This window comes from Podarcis filfolensis, assembly GCF_964270895.1.
Source record: "Podarcis filfolensis genome assembly, chromosome: 4".
NCBI classification, from domain to species: Eukaryota; Metazoa; Chordata; class Lepidosauria; order Squamata; family Lacertidae; genus Podarcis; species Podarcis filfolensis.
Window position 1 is genome coordinate 37,358,835 of NC_139607.1, and position 13,939 is coordinate 37,372,773.

Sequence of the window (13,939 nt, forward strand, 5' to 3'; positions counted from 1 at the left end):
AGACTGTATTAAGTATAGCAATGTATTATTAGATGTACCGGTCTTGAATTATTTGGAACTATATTAAAGCCACAAATTAAATAATGCATTATTAAAAAGGTATTTTTAGCTCCTCCACACCCTCCACGCTTTGGACAGCTTGCAGTAATAGAATTAAGCATTGCATAAATCTTTATTAGTGGAGATGGCGGACAATGAGCGACCAGCCAGGGTACTTCCACACTAGCTGTTAATAATGTGGAAAAGTTACATGAGAGAAAATTTGAGGGGTGTGCCTGCTGCAGTAGAGAAAGTTACATTGTGGGAGAGCAATGACTGTGTAGTGCTAAAAACTCTAGTCTGGAAGCACCTCAGTAACAGAGGATAGCTTCATTTTTATTTATTTTTTGGTGATTATATCCTAGGCTGTGGGTTCCCAAACTATGACCCATGAAGTCCACCAGTGGCCCATATAAGCTTCATTCATGTGGTCTGTGGAATCGTCGTTGAAGATGGGAAACTGCTCACCAATTGCATTAAATATTCCTATTTGTTTTTTATTGCGTTTTTAATGCTTCTTTCCCACCCCTCTCTTACATATTGTATTTTATTGTTATTACAGTTAGAATTCTATGGAAGCCCAAATTGTAGCATAATAAAAATACAGTACAAAGGAAATAAAAGAAGCAATAAAAGATTCAGTTGAGAATCGTACATCGTCTAGAAGTGCATTTAGCTCAGCAGGTATAGCTCAGTCAATAAAGCATGAGACTCTTAATCTCAGGGTCGTGGTTTAAAAACCCCATGTTTGGCAAAAGACTCCTGCATTTCAGGGGGTTGGACTAGATGACCCCTTAGGGTACCTGCCAATGCTATGGTTCTATGGTTTTAGTTGCTGAAACAGGCAGGTGAAAAAATTGTGAAGTAGTACACCAAGATAACCAAGCAATGGTCAAGTGGGCAAAAAGTTTGGGAATCACTGTAACAAGTTTTTTAAAAATAATGTTCTGATATCTTTTGAACTGCAGTTGTGCTTCTAATAAATATGGAAAAGGGAAAAGTTTTAAATTAGCATCCATAGCAATAATGCATGTCGGTTCTTCATTGATTATCCAGTAGAACTAACTACTCAATATATGTGAGGGAAGAATTTAGTAAGAAGCCAAGTTCTGAGGCTCCAGGATGGTTTTTCACAGAGAGGAAAAAAATAATTGTCACAAACTGCCTTTTCCACCTTCACCTTCTAAAATCTGTTTGCATTTTTTAGATATTTGGAGTTGGCTTTGAAGACTGACCTGTACATATATATATATTCCTGATCACCTCCATAATAGACAGATACTATAAAAAGAACATTTTCTGTGAATTTGAATTACTAATGCTCTGAGAGCACGGAAGAGGAATGCAAACGGGCCCTGTTGCCATGGTGGTGTTACAGGGGAAGAGTTTGTCTTTTCTCCTGGCTATTCTGTGGCACGTGTGCTGTTTTTAATACTGCAGCTCTCGGTTGGGATTGGACAGTATCCTTTCCACCGCGACCCCCATTCATGCACCAGAGTAGCAGAAGGTCAAGAATCCGGTTGTTAAAGGAAACTCTTTTGTTTTGCAGGACTGCATTAAGATTAATGGAGCTTAAGGTAACCGGGGTAATGTTGCTGAGGTTGTTAAATGTACATGTGTGCATACATACACACGTACACCTTACAGAAAATGAACTCGTGTTTTTTAGGCACAGGAATCCACACACACACACACACACCCCAAATGATGGTTACGAAAGATGCCAGTCCCCATGCAAATCTTACACTCATACAGCGCAAAATGAGAACCTAAATAAAGTTTAGAATCGTATCTTGTAAAACATTAAAAACTCAGTTATGATCGTCGTTTGCTCTTACGGTTGAGAGCTTTTTTTTGGTATGGTGGGGAGGTTTGTTCTAGAGTTTGCATGGAAGCACAGAAGCTGGCAACTAACACGATATAATTGAAAGCACTGGGCTTAATGCTAGACAGTTCAGAATGTAATGGGGAGAAATGTTCTCGGCTTGAACAGAGAAAATAAGACAGTATCTAAAGCCAAAACATATTCTTACTGCCCAGACGATGACTCCCCAGATGATTGTGCCTTTGATATGTGAGTTACGTGTTTTAGAAACTCAGTAAATCTGGTTGGTAGATAAATGTTGCTCCCTGTACTGAGTTGCATGATAGATGGGCTGCTGCTGCATTATTTCTCAAATGGCTATAGCTCCACCAAGCCATGGAACACTTTGGCCCATGCTCAACCATGTTGAACAATGGATTTGATGTCATGCTGTATTCAGAGTACTGAGTATAGTTCCATGTTTTCACACTTTAGAGTCCTGCTGACAGTTCTGCCTGTATTTTAGTGTGACACAATCTTGTTGCAGGTTGTAGATTGATCTTGTTGGCTTCAATTTTCCTAACTCTCACCCCCAGAGCTCAAGTGTTTTTGAGGGTGGGGGTGGAAAGGTGACTCAGGAGAAGCTTGTAACACTTCTTCCTCCCACACATATACCACAACCCCAGGCCATGCAAACAGTCTCATGAGTTTCCATTGTTAATTCTGAAATTTTCTGCTGTGGCCTACCCCAGCCCTCTTCACTATTTTTCTTTAATATGAACCAGCCTGAAAAAGGTCCTACAAAGGCTGCTGGCTGCTTTGTAGCTTCATGATTTGTCCTAATAAAGATATTGTGTCCCATCAATGTGTTGAGTTTTAAAAATTATCCTACAGACCAATGTGGCTGGAAACGTCTCATAAATAGATCAATTCACTTTAAAGCTTTCTTTTTCTGGTTTATTTAATTTGCAAATTAATTGGGGGGCGGTTCTTCCCAGAATTAATTTCTTATACATGTTTATCTTTGATAGACAAAATAGGTAGTTGATTTAACTGTTCTGGGGGGGTGGTGTAAGAGAGGGAGAGAAGTAGCACTTAATCACATAGGCTTTTAAATGGACAGTGTTCTGTTCACCTTTTTGGGAATATGCTGTTACAAGAAGCAAATATTTTGTTCTTGTTTTCAAGCCTTTTTCTCTTTACTCGACCCGTTTGGACAAACTTGAACAGTGAGCGACAGAAGTCGATCATGGAGATCACACTCCATTGCACAGAGTCTATGTGTGGCAAAAATGTAACATATAAGCAGAAACCACATGGTTTCTAAGCCTAAATTTCATTTTTTAAAATGTCATGTTTCAAGCTTTCACCTTTCTCACATAGGTGTGGAAAGCATGGAGACGGAACAGCCTTGTCTGCAAATATGGTCTCTCGTAACACAGAGCCCTATGCGTTTCTCCAAACCAGTCAACTGTCCATTGGAATTTGTTTTCTAAACCATAGAACCTCTGTTCTTTAGAAAATCACATGGTTTAGGCTTTTAAAAGCTGGACGGAAGCCACTCCTGGCAATGATACTGAGATAATTTAACAAACTGTAAATAAATTACTCTTGTTTGTTTAGAGAGATTTGGTCTTTCTCATTCCAGAGTAAAAAAAGAAAGAAAGTCAGTAAAATGGACTCTCCTCAAACAAGGTATATTTTCAGCATTTGGTTTCTTCTCCCACAATGCGGGATGAATTCTGTCTTTGTGCCCTGCCTTAAGGAAGCTGCTATTTCCCCTTCTACAAAAGACAATGATAGACAATGTGGTGGTGTTGGGAGCAAGGGATTTGGCGGCAAAGACCAACATTCAAGGTCTCCATTTCCCCCCTTCCCTGAATCTATGGCTACTGCTCCAAAGTTAAATCAGACCTTTGAGTTCATACAGGAATGTTCGCCTTGCATTCCACACGCTGAGCCATTTTTATCGTGGGGGCTCAGGAATGTGTTTCCTTTTACTTTTTTAGTCTCTTGGTGGTGGGAAAAGGGGTATAATTCTGGGGTTTTTATAAGCAACAGTGCCAGGAATTGTTGCATGATCTTGAAACAGAACATCTTGTGACACAATTCAGTCTATCGGGCAAGCATCCTCTGCCATATGGCTTTGTTTAATTAAAATGTACATAGCTGTTGTTGTTGTTTCTGTTTGTTTTAGTAATCTAGCTTGAAGTTTCATTGTTTTTTCAAAAAGTAGACTTCCATTATTGGCTTCCTCAATCTTTATGTGACCTATTAATTCAAGACGTAGTTACCTAGCAAGCATCTTGTGGAAAGAAATGTTCAAGTCAAGCTTATTTAGTTTATCTGAAAGAATGACAAGGAATGCTTTTTTGTTGTGTTGGACAATCTATCTCCAGCTATCCTGGGGGGATTTATGTTCAGGATGACTTGTGTATGTATCTCTTTGTAACAAGAATGTTTCTCAAACTTTAAAAATGTGGCGCTAGTGAGGAGGCTTAAATTTACTCTATTTTAAAATCCTGCCCCTCAAACCAGCGGGTAAATTTGTGGAGATTCTTGTGTGCAGTGACATGCATCTTGCCAGAGAGACATTAAAGATTTATTTTGAGACACGTTATACCCTTCCACTTTCCTACCTGGTAACAGGATCCACTTGGCTGCAATACATGGAAGAATATAGCTCAGTAGTAACAGAGCATTTCCTAAGCACAGTCATCAATATGTCCAGTTAAAGCAGGCCTTGGAACCTCTCTCTGCTGCAAATCAGAGCTGGATGCATTGAGGCAGTGGGTGTGTGCACTGACTGAATTCGGGTAGCACCACATATTCATATAAAACCTACTTACCAGCACGTTATGGGATTTTGCAACATTACCTTTCCTCCTGTCTCTAGCTATAAAAGTTACAGTGTTTATCCAATGCTTGTGTTGGTATATTTTGAAAAAATAAATAAATGTTAGTTTAATTTAACACTTTGATATTGTTACTGTCCGTTTGCTTGTGGGCCAACAAGAAGCTGTGTGAACTGATAAGGGCCTCATGCTATTTGCTCAACAAATCAAGTTATTTCTTTCCTGCTTCTCTTTCACACATTATATACACCAGGAGATTCAGCTTTGTCACCAAGTGTGCATTGAAGAGTGTGGCCAATTCCAACTCTCCAAAAACATGTGTATCATATAGGTGCACTTGTAAAACGCCTGTTTGTTGCATTTACACTATGTTCAGCCAACCAATATTGCGGTAGGAAGAATTCCTTCTGTCCAGCTAGATGATGTAATTGGGAAGGGACAGCTTTGTGTTTTGTTAGTTGTACTAAGGCATGAGAACAAGTTAGACCTGTTTCAGCTTTCTTAGTACTACTAATATAATGTGGGAAGAGGTCCTTAGGATAGTAAGTAAATAAATACTTCTAGAAATAAATAAATGTATAGGTCATACTACGTTTCCTATGATCTTCTAGCCAGGCTTTTGGTGCCACTAAGTCTACTTCAGAAAGTATGCACAGATGGATATCAGTAAAACTTAACACATTACCTTCTGTTGTGCATAAAATTCTGGTTTAAATATAGCTATTCCTTAAATATAAAAGGATAGGCATTCTCATTTGGGTGAAGCTCATGGCCAGGAGGAATATGAACATTGGTTGCACATTGAGCAGTAATTTGCCTTCCTACCTCATACACACCTAATGCATAAACCGCCAGCAACTTGAAAATTCATCTGCAGGATCTACTAGCTTATAATTTACTACTTAAGAATCACTAGTGTCTCAGGAGTATGAGACACAGGACTGAAAAGAGGGATTTCATGGGAAATCGTTTCAAAAATCATAAATGCCCTTTTGCTCAATGGTATTGCAGCACTACAGATCCTTCAATGGGGGTTGTGTGATGATGGACTTACATTTTTATGTACATAGGAAGAAAAGATTCCTAGGGCAAGCAGATGTTTGCCTTGTTGTGATTGAGATTTCACTACTACCTGCTGCTATACTTCAGAAGTTACTAAAAATGCTAATAGGCCTTATTGGCTTATGGGAGAATTCCCACCTATGCTGAGGTTCCATTTCTGGCCACTGTGCACGTTAGCAGGATGCATGGAAGTCCATTCTTGTCTGTTCTGCCTTGCCCCATTCCGCCCCCCTTTAGAGCTGAAAATGGTGCGCCTGTCACACACATGCTTTGCTTACAAAGGCATAGTTACATATTATTCTTTATTTGCAGTACTTTATTTGCAGTTGGTCCTGGGATAGGAGATATTCACTGAATTCTAGTGCTATTACAGTCATACCTCGGGTTACAGCTGCTTCAGGTTGCGTTTTTTCGGGTTACGTACCTGCCAAAACCCAGAAGTACTGGAACGGGTTACTTCCGAGTTTCGGCAGTCGCGCATCCGCAGAAGCGCTAAATCACGCTTTGCGCATGTGCAGAAGCGCCAAATCGCAACCTGCGCGTGTGCAGGTGCGCTGCTGCGGGTTGCAAACACTGTGGGTTGCAAACATGCATCCCACACGGATCACGTTCGCAACCCAAGCGTCCACTGTATTTATTTGGATAGTTGTGAGGGATGATACACTCTTGGTTCTCACAGAACTGCTTTCAAAGTTAGGATAAGAGGCTCACTTTGCTAATTTATTCACATAAGTGGCTGATTCCTTGAAATGAACAATGGTGCTGAGCAAATAAATTTACTACTTAGAATTTAGCTTGAACATTGGCTCAGACATGCGTTTCTGATAAATGTTCTGTCCAGGAGAGAAATCTGAGAATACTGGCAACACTGCATGTTTTTCTAAGTGGGAAGGACATCCCTAAGGTACAGATGCAGCTGGCTTGAGAAAAAAGGAAAAGAACCAGAGGAAGTTGGTTGCGCCTTTTAAAATGGATATTGATGTTTCAGCAAATACATTCCTGTTTCATGCAGTACTTTGGGTACTGCATGGTTTTGAGTGGGAAGAAGCATAATTCTAAGAGAGAGAGAGAAGGAGCTTGTTTAGTATCTACTCCAAGTAAATAAGAGTCCTAGTAAAGGAATATCTAATTCAGCACCCTGTATCAAGCACATGGCAAGTACACAAATGTGAAGATAATAGCCCTTGCCCACTGTTGTTTCCCAGTGACTAGTATTTAGGGGCATACTTGTTAGTAGCATATCATTTGTGAATTTGTCTGATTTCCTTTTAAAGCCCTCTGGGTTGGTATTGTCGCCACCTCATGTTGCAGTGAGTTCCATAGTTGAAGCATGTGCTTCCTTTTGTCTGTCTTGCGTCTCACACAATTAAGCATCATTGGATGACCCTGGGTTCTTCGGTTATGAGAGAAGGAGAAACACTGCCCACACCTTGTAGAAACCTTTGTCCTGTCCCCTCTTGCCATTTTTGGGTAAGCTAAAAAGCAAACCTTCCCTCATAGAGGAATTGCACCCTCATCTTTTTGATTGCACTTTCCTGAGCATTTTCCAGCTCTGTGGCATTTTTTTTTTTTTTTGTAAATGTCTTTCACCTTAATCCATCTGTTGTTTCATTATACAAAACGGGCAACAGCAGAAAACAACATCCCATCTTAAATTAAGACAGATGAGGGACACGAGACTCTGCTTGAGTTAATTGTGAACTTTTATAACTGAGGCAATATTGTTAAAATGCAAAGTTTAACTTTACTGCTTTGTGTTTGTGTGCATACACACATATACACATGGAGGAATGTATTCTGAAGGTAGGTGACTGTGACTTTGCCTTCCCTAACTCCTTTAGTCAGTCTGTAATATCTGTAATCTAATTCTCTGCACTCCTTTGGTGCTTTTGATCTGAAACGAAAGCCATGAATTATGTTTAAAATACCCCTCATGGAGCATGAAATCCAGTAACTTATTGCTCAGGGTTGGCATGTGTTCAAATAACTCTGCTTGGGGCCAGTAATACACAATAACCTTGAGTTTAAGGTGAACTCCTAAATAAATTACGGCACAGCCAGTCAAGGAAATAAAAAACAGTCCCCATTTCTCCACAACCTAGCATATTTTGTAACTATAAACACCTGTAAATGCTTATGTATTTTTCAGAGATCTGTAAAATACTCCCATTTTGTGACCTGTGTGTGTGTTTAAAGCATAGCTTGAAAATAGTAGGTTTTGTTGTTTTCTTTAAATAGTCTCCCTGGTTAGTGTTTCGCACTGAAGACTGTGGGAGGCAAGACTCATGACAGTTCAAGCAGATTTCATCCAGGCTGCTTCTTGCATTCTGCATGTTTATCATGGTAGGTTCATTTTTAGACGAGTTTTAATAATGCACCTTTCATGTGCCTCTGTGAGAAGTTGCTCTTTTAAGTGTGGCAGCGTCTATGCTTTGAAAGGCCTCGCCTAATAGCATCAGGCAGGAACCCTCTGTGTTTAGATGCCTGTAACCTTGCTTACAGGATTGTTGTGAAGCTAAAAATCTCTGTTAGCTCCTTAGAGCAGAGCTTTCCAAACTGTGTGTTACAACACGTTATTGTATTGGCTGCAATGTGTAGGTGTGTCGCGTGAACTCTCCCCACGCTCCTCCCAGAGCTGGAAAGGTATTGGTGTAACCTCCAGTTTGCTAGTACAGTGGTACCTCGGGTTACATACGCTTCAGGTTACATACGCTTCAGGTTACAGACTCCGCTAACCCAGAAATAGTACTTCAGGTTAAGAACGTTGCTTCAGGATAAGAACAGAAATCGTGCTACTGCAGCACGGCGGCAGCAGGAGGCCCCATTAGCTAAAGTGGTGCTTCAGGTTAAGAGCAGTTTCAGGTTAAGAACGGATCTTCGGAACGAATTAAGTACTTAACCCGAGGTATCACTGTAAAACTGAATTGCTTTGTTGCGAAATGATGCATGTCTAAAAAGTGTGTTACCAACATGAAAAGTTTGGAAAGCTCCACCTTAGAGGAATGGTGGGTTTAAAATAATGTGTGGAGGATATGTCTTTATCTTCTTTTTAAGGCATGATAGAAATGCAGAGTCATATTCTTTAGTCATTCTGAGCCAGTGACTTAGTTGGATGCCATGCTACATTTTCTTTGCATCTTTTGGTTAGAAGACTTTTAGAAAGCACTGAAGTGCATTGTGTATGGTGCCTTGGCCTGGTTTGCACAACACAGTAAGCCGAACAATGGCTTATCAGGACCATGCAAATGTTGTGGGCTCACAGAGAAGCGCTTGCAGCCACTTTGGTCCTCTCTGGTGAGCTAAGTCAGGGTTTGGCTTAACATGTAACCCAAACTCAGGACTCAAGGTCAAGTTTAATCCTCACCAACCACAAACTGTAGCCCAAAACAAGCTTTGAGTCCTGCTTTGAATAACACACTAAGCCCAACTTTGGTTTAGCCCAGTGTGGAGCTAGGACAAAAAGAACCACAAATTCCTGTCCAGAACCCTGCATGTTTATGTGAGTAAGCCATAGTTTGGTTTACCATGTCGTGTGCACCAGGCCAACTTTTGCAAACTTGAGTTCAGCCATTTGTTAACCAGCGTTGTTAAACGTAACAAGAAAACTTCATGGGACTGACAGTCCGCATAACAGTTTGAGATCCCACCAATGTAATAATGATTGTTAGGGACTTTCCCAGTTGTACTCCTCTGTCTTGCTAGTCCAGACTTTACTCAGCCACCTTCAATTGAGCTGTTGTTCTATGTGAAAGGTCATTTCTGTCGAGTGAGCTACTTTAATGTGGCCGCTCCTAGATTCTGACAAGTTGTTTTTATAAGGAGATGCCTTAAGTGTAATTAACATTCAGCTGTTCTTAATGAAAAAATCTACTCTTGTTTTTACTTTTTGAGAAAATTGCTTGTTTTCAAGCCAATGCAGAAGAATGACTGCTTTAGGCATATATATATATAGAGAGAGAGTGTATTTATATATTTATTCCTGGTGGTATACCCCATTGAAGCAAATGGGGCTTACTTCTGAGTAGTCCACATAAGACTGCACTGTTAGTGCATTTAACACTGTGTTTTTTAAAGTGGCCTGTGCCAAACCAAATATTTGCATTACATTAGCCTTTAGGATAAAATCCTCCACTGTAGCACTTTTGTGTTAGCTTGTTAGTCCCTTTCTTTTGTAGAAATCTGAGTAATAATATTTTCCTGCTCCAAGCACTTCTTTAGATTAATGCGATGCATATTTCCCTCCATGTTTAGACTACTGCAGGAATAATATTCTAAAGTATCACCAAACAGACAAGGTTCGTATTTGTAAAGCACGTAAATTGTTTATGTGTTGGCTGCTAGGGCTTTTCCTATGAGCATTGCAAGTTGTACTGCATTTGCTGAGAAAAAAATCCTTCTAAATTCAATACTTCATCTGCCATGTAGCTAGAAAAAAGATCCCTGTATATGTGCAGAGCTCTGTGCCAGTGGATCCTGTGGGAAAAACAGCCTTCATAACACAAGGCTTATGGAAACAGAAGGCTGGTCTTTAACATACGAACATCCAGTTTAGACAAAACCGCAAACCATGGTTTGCTATTAAAGGTACTGTATAAGCTTATGCAGGCCTTGGGCCTGTATGTTCCCCCTAACCCATCTCCTCTTTATGAATGAGAAGAGTACATCAAAAGCTTCCTATTTTGCTTTTGAACCAACCACAGTTTCCCATTGTTCATGGAACTGTGGCTTTCTCTAAACGTGCATATTTAATAAATCTGTATATCAAATTGTGGATGAGTGGTCCAGAAGGTGGCAGGACAAGAATAGGCCTTTTCTGCAGTGGCTCCCTGCGTGTGGAATGCCCTCCCTAAGGAAGTTCTGCTGGCGCCTTCATTATACACCTTTGGGGACCAGGCAATACCACTCCTCTTCAACCAGGCCTTTGGCTGATTGACAGCCAATGCCCTTTAAAAATGTGTTGTGGAAGTGGGGATTATTGGATTGTATTGGCTTTTGTTTTTATTATGTATTCTGTGCTTTTTCCTATTATGATTTTATGTTGTGAACCGCCCTGAGATCTACCGATATAGGGCGGTACAGTATACAAATTTAATAAGCAAACAAATAAAATAAAAATACTCCCATTACAAAAGGCAGCTTTTTCTGGTGTCAGTAACAAGTGTTTAAGAGGTACACCTGGGGAGTCCCATCTACGGAATGTTAAATGCATAGTCAGTGCCAGTAATTTTGAACCTTTCCAGACCTAGGCCCTACCTTAAACCCAAACATGCACTTCTGGCCTCATTTCATTTTCTTTTTCTACCTATAGTGGTAGTACTGCTGCTGTGACACACTTTGAATTAGGCCACTGTTCAGTAGTGCATGTCCACACATGTGTTGAAGACCAGTGTTCATCCTCATCAACTTTCTGAATATAATATAGTGTCAGGTATGAAAAGTTACTTTGTCAATCAAATATGTTGCAGAGCCAGAACTGGAGAGCCAAGGGCTCCCATCCATATTTGAAATATACTAGCAGGAGCACATTCTTTTTAGGAAACGGGATTGTGTCATACTGAAAGTCTGTGTGCATATTTTAACTGGACTTGCTGATGAAATGTTAGTTTTTTCAGAAAACATGGTGGAGTGGTTGTCTTCTGTTCTTCCAAGTGAAGATGCCTTGGGTTGGTTAGATCACCCAGTGCCTTACAAATTCGTAAGAAAACCAAATTAATGTGATCTTAACTTTGTGTATAATTGAGGAGCTGCATCCATTAGTTTCTAATCTAGTTAATTGTCCTGAAGAAGAAAAAGAAAGTGTCCTGTTTCTGGATGGAGTAGAATAAAGGGCTTTAGTGTAACACTACACCACTATAGAGGATTCATGTTACCAATTAATAACTCAGCAATAGAAAGAAGCTTTGCAACTGAATGTCTGGGTCATATGTTTCTGAGAAATTTGCAAAAAATGGCCCTCTAATTCCTGTTCCCCCAGACGAGTTTTTAAATCTGAACTTTTGTTTACCACCATGTTTACCGTATTTTTCGCTCTATAACACGCTCCCAACCATAACACGCACATAGTTTTTAGAGGAGGAAAACAAGAAAAAAAATATTCTACACGAAACAGTGGATGTATGATTTTTGTGGTTCATGCTGTGGCCACAGACATGTGATCTGATGGTGAGTTTGGGGTAGCCCAATGCAAAAATCCTGAGGATCCACGTGGATCCGTACTTTGTAACCACGTTTTTGCACCACTGCGGCCCCAGGCAACAGTGGGTCCGTGATTTTTTTGGTGCATGCTGTAGCCATGGACATACTATGTGATCTGATGGTGAATTTGGGGTGACCCAGTGCAAAAATCCTGAGGATCCATGTGGATCCGTGTTTTGTAACCACGTGAATGAAGGAACTGTCAGTAATGTATGATATCTCCAATACAGTGATGAAGGAAGGGGGGGGGGGAGCTCACACTTGTCCTAGGCAAAGCAGCCGACTCCTATAGGCCTAGGTGCCTTCACCCCCCCCCCATTAAATATTTGAGGGAGTCATCCCCCATCCCCCATTGTGGTATGTGAGTGGGGCTTACCTGGCTGTCCCCCCAATATTTTTTGAAGTTGGAAGAGGGAGGGAGGGAGGGAAGGAAGAGAGAGGGGGAACTCACATTTGTGGAGCTGCCTTGCCTCGAACCGGAGCAAAAAGAGGAGGAGGAGACTCAGGGACACGAGCCTTGTAAGCCGCTTTGTTTGAATTTACCGGTGAGGTGCTGGGGGAGGGACTGAAGGGGATGCCCTCTTTGTCCCTCCTTCTGGCTCATTGTAAAGAAAGCAGAGTAAGAGCCGCTTACATTTGTGTAAGGGAGAGCCATAGAGCAGGCAGACAGGAGGAAGAGAGGCTGTCTCCCTTTCCCTACCTTGGCTTTTACACACTGCATGCAGCTCTTGCTGGCTTCCCAGCTGCCTCCCTTCTCCCACCTCGCCAAAAAACCATAGAGCAGGCAGACAGGAGGAAGAGAGGCTGTCTCTCTTTCCCCACCTTGGCTTTTACACACTGCATGCAGCTCTTGCTGGCTTCCCAGCTGCCTCCCTTCTCCCACCTCGCCAAAAAACCATAGAGGAGGCACACAGGAGAAAGAGAGGCTGTCTCCCGACACTCAGCTGTTGCTCAGCTGTTGCCGGCTTCTCAGCCAGCCAAGCGGAGGAAGACAGGCTGCCGAACAGCCAGCAAGAGCGGTTCCTCCTGCCTGCATTCGCTCCATAACACGCACACACATTTCCCTTTACCTTTTAGGTGAAAAAAACTGAGTGTAATGGTGCGAAAAGTACGGTATATTTAAAGGTACTTTTCTTCCCCCATGGCTATTCAGCATCCTTTCCTCCTGCAAATAATTTATTATACCGTTAGTTCGTGCTTTGCATGATATCAAAAAGGCTGTGCATGAAGAACTCCTGATCACCCTTTCAAAAGCAGTCCTCTGCATTGCCAAGAAACAAACTTAAGAGAATGGTTGCCTGTTCCTGAAATAAAACATCAGCAGCACTGTATATGTTCAGTTGGCCAATATCATTTCATCTATGTAAATTCTAAGAGTGTTCAGTTCGTTCTACTGCACTGCTGTAGCAACTATACTTCTGCAACCTTTTTCTTTGGGCAGAGGTCAAGTGTTGGGCAGCCATTGTTAGCTTGTGGTTGTATGTACATACATACAACAAATGAGTAATGATGAAATGGTTTCTCCCTTTGGAAACAAACAAACAAGAGTTGGAAGTGACCCTGAGGATCATCTTTTCCAACCCCCTGCAATGCAGGAATGTGCTGCTGTCCCTTACAGAGATCGAACCTGCAACCTTGGCGTTACCAACACCATTCTCTAATGGATAAAGCAAGGGCAGCCAACCTAAGGCCTGGGGGCCAGATGCGGCCCAATCGCCTTCTAAATCCGGCCTGCGGACAGTCTGGGAATCAGCATGTTTTTACATAAGTAGAATGTGTGCTTTTATTTAAAATGCATCTCTGGGTTATTTGTGGGGCATAGGAATTTGTTCATTTTTTAAAAAAATTCAAAATATAGTCTGGCCCACCACATGGTCTGAGGGACCGTGGACCTGCCCATGGCTGGAAAAGGTTGCTGACCCCTGGGTTAAAGTCTAGCCAACTGAGCTATAACTATCTCTGGCTTATCACTACTTTAAAACGT

At 41.2% G+C, this 13,939-nt stretch overlaps 1 protein-coding gene and 1 long non-coding RNA gene across 7 annotated transcripts in view; one reads left to right on the forward strand and one right to left on the reverse strand.

Annotated features, from left to right (window-relative positions):
• SHROOM2 (shroom family member 2) overlaps nt 1-13,939 on the forward strand; it is a 115,165-nt gene that overhangs the window by 24,563 nt on the left and 76,663 nt on the right. The gene's annotated exons all lie outside the window — the stretch shown is intronic.
• Nucleotides 6,460-13,283, reverse strand: LOC310761933. The gene is made up of 2 exons (XR_014547753.1): nt 13,085-13,283; nt 6,460-6,815 (listed from the first exon to the last, which is right to left on the reverse strand). It is a non-coding gene; the product is annotated as an uncharacterized lncRNA (long non-coding RNA).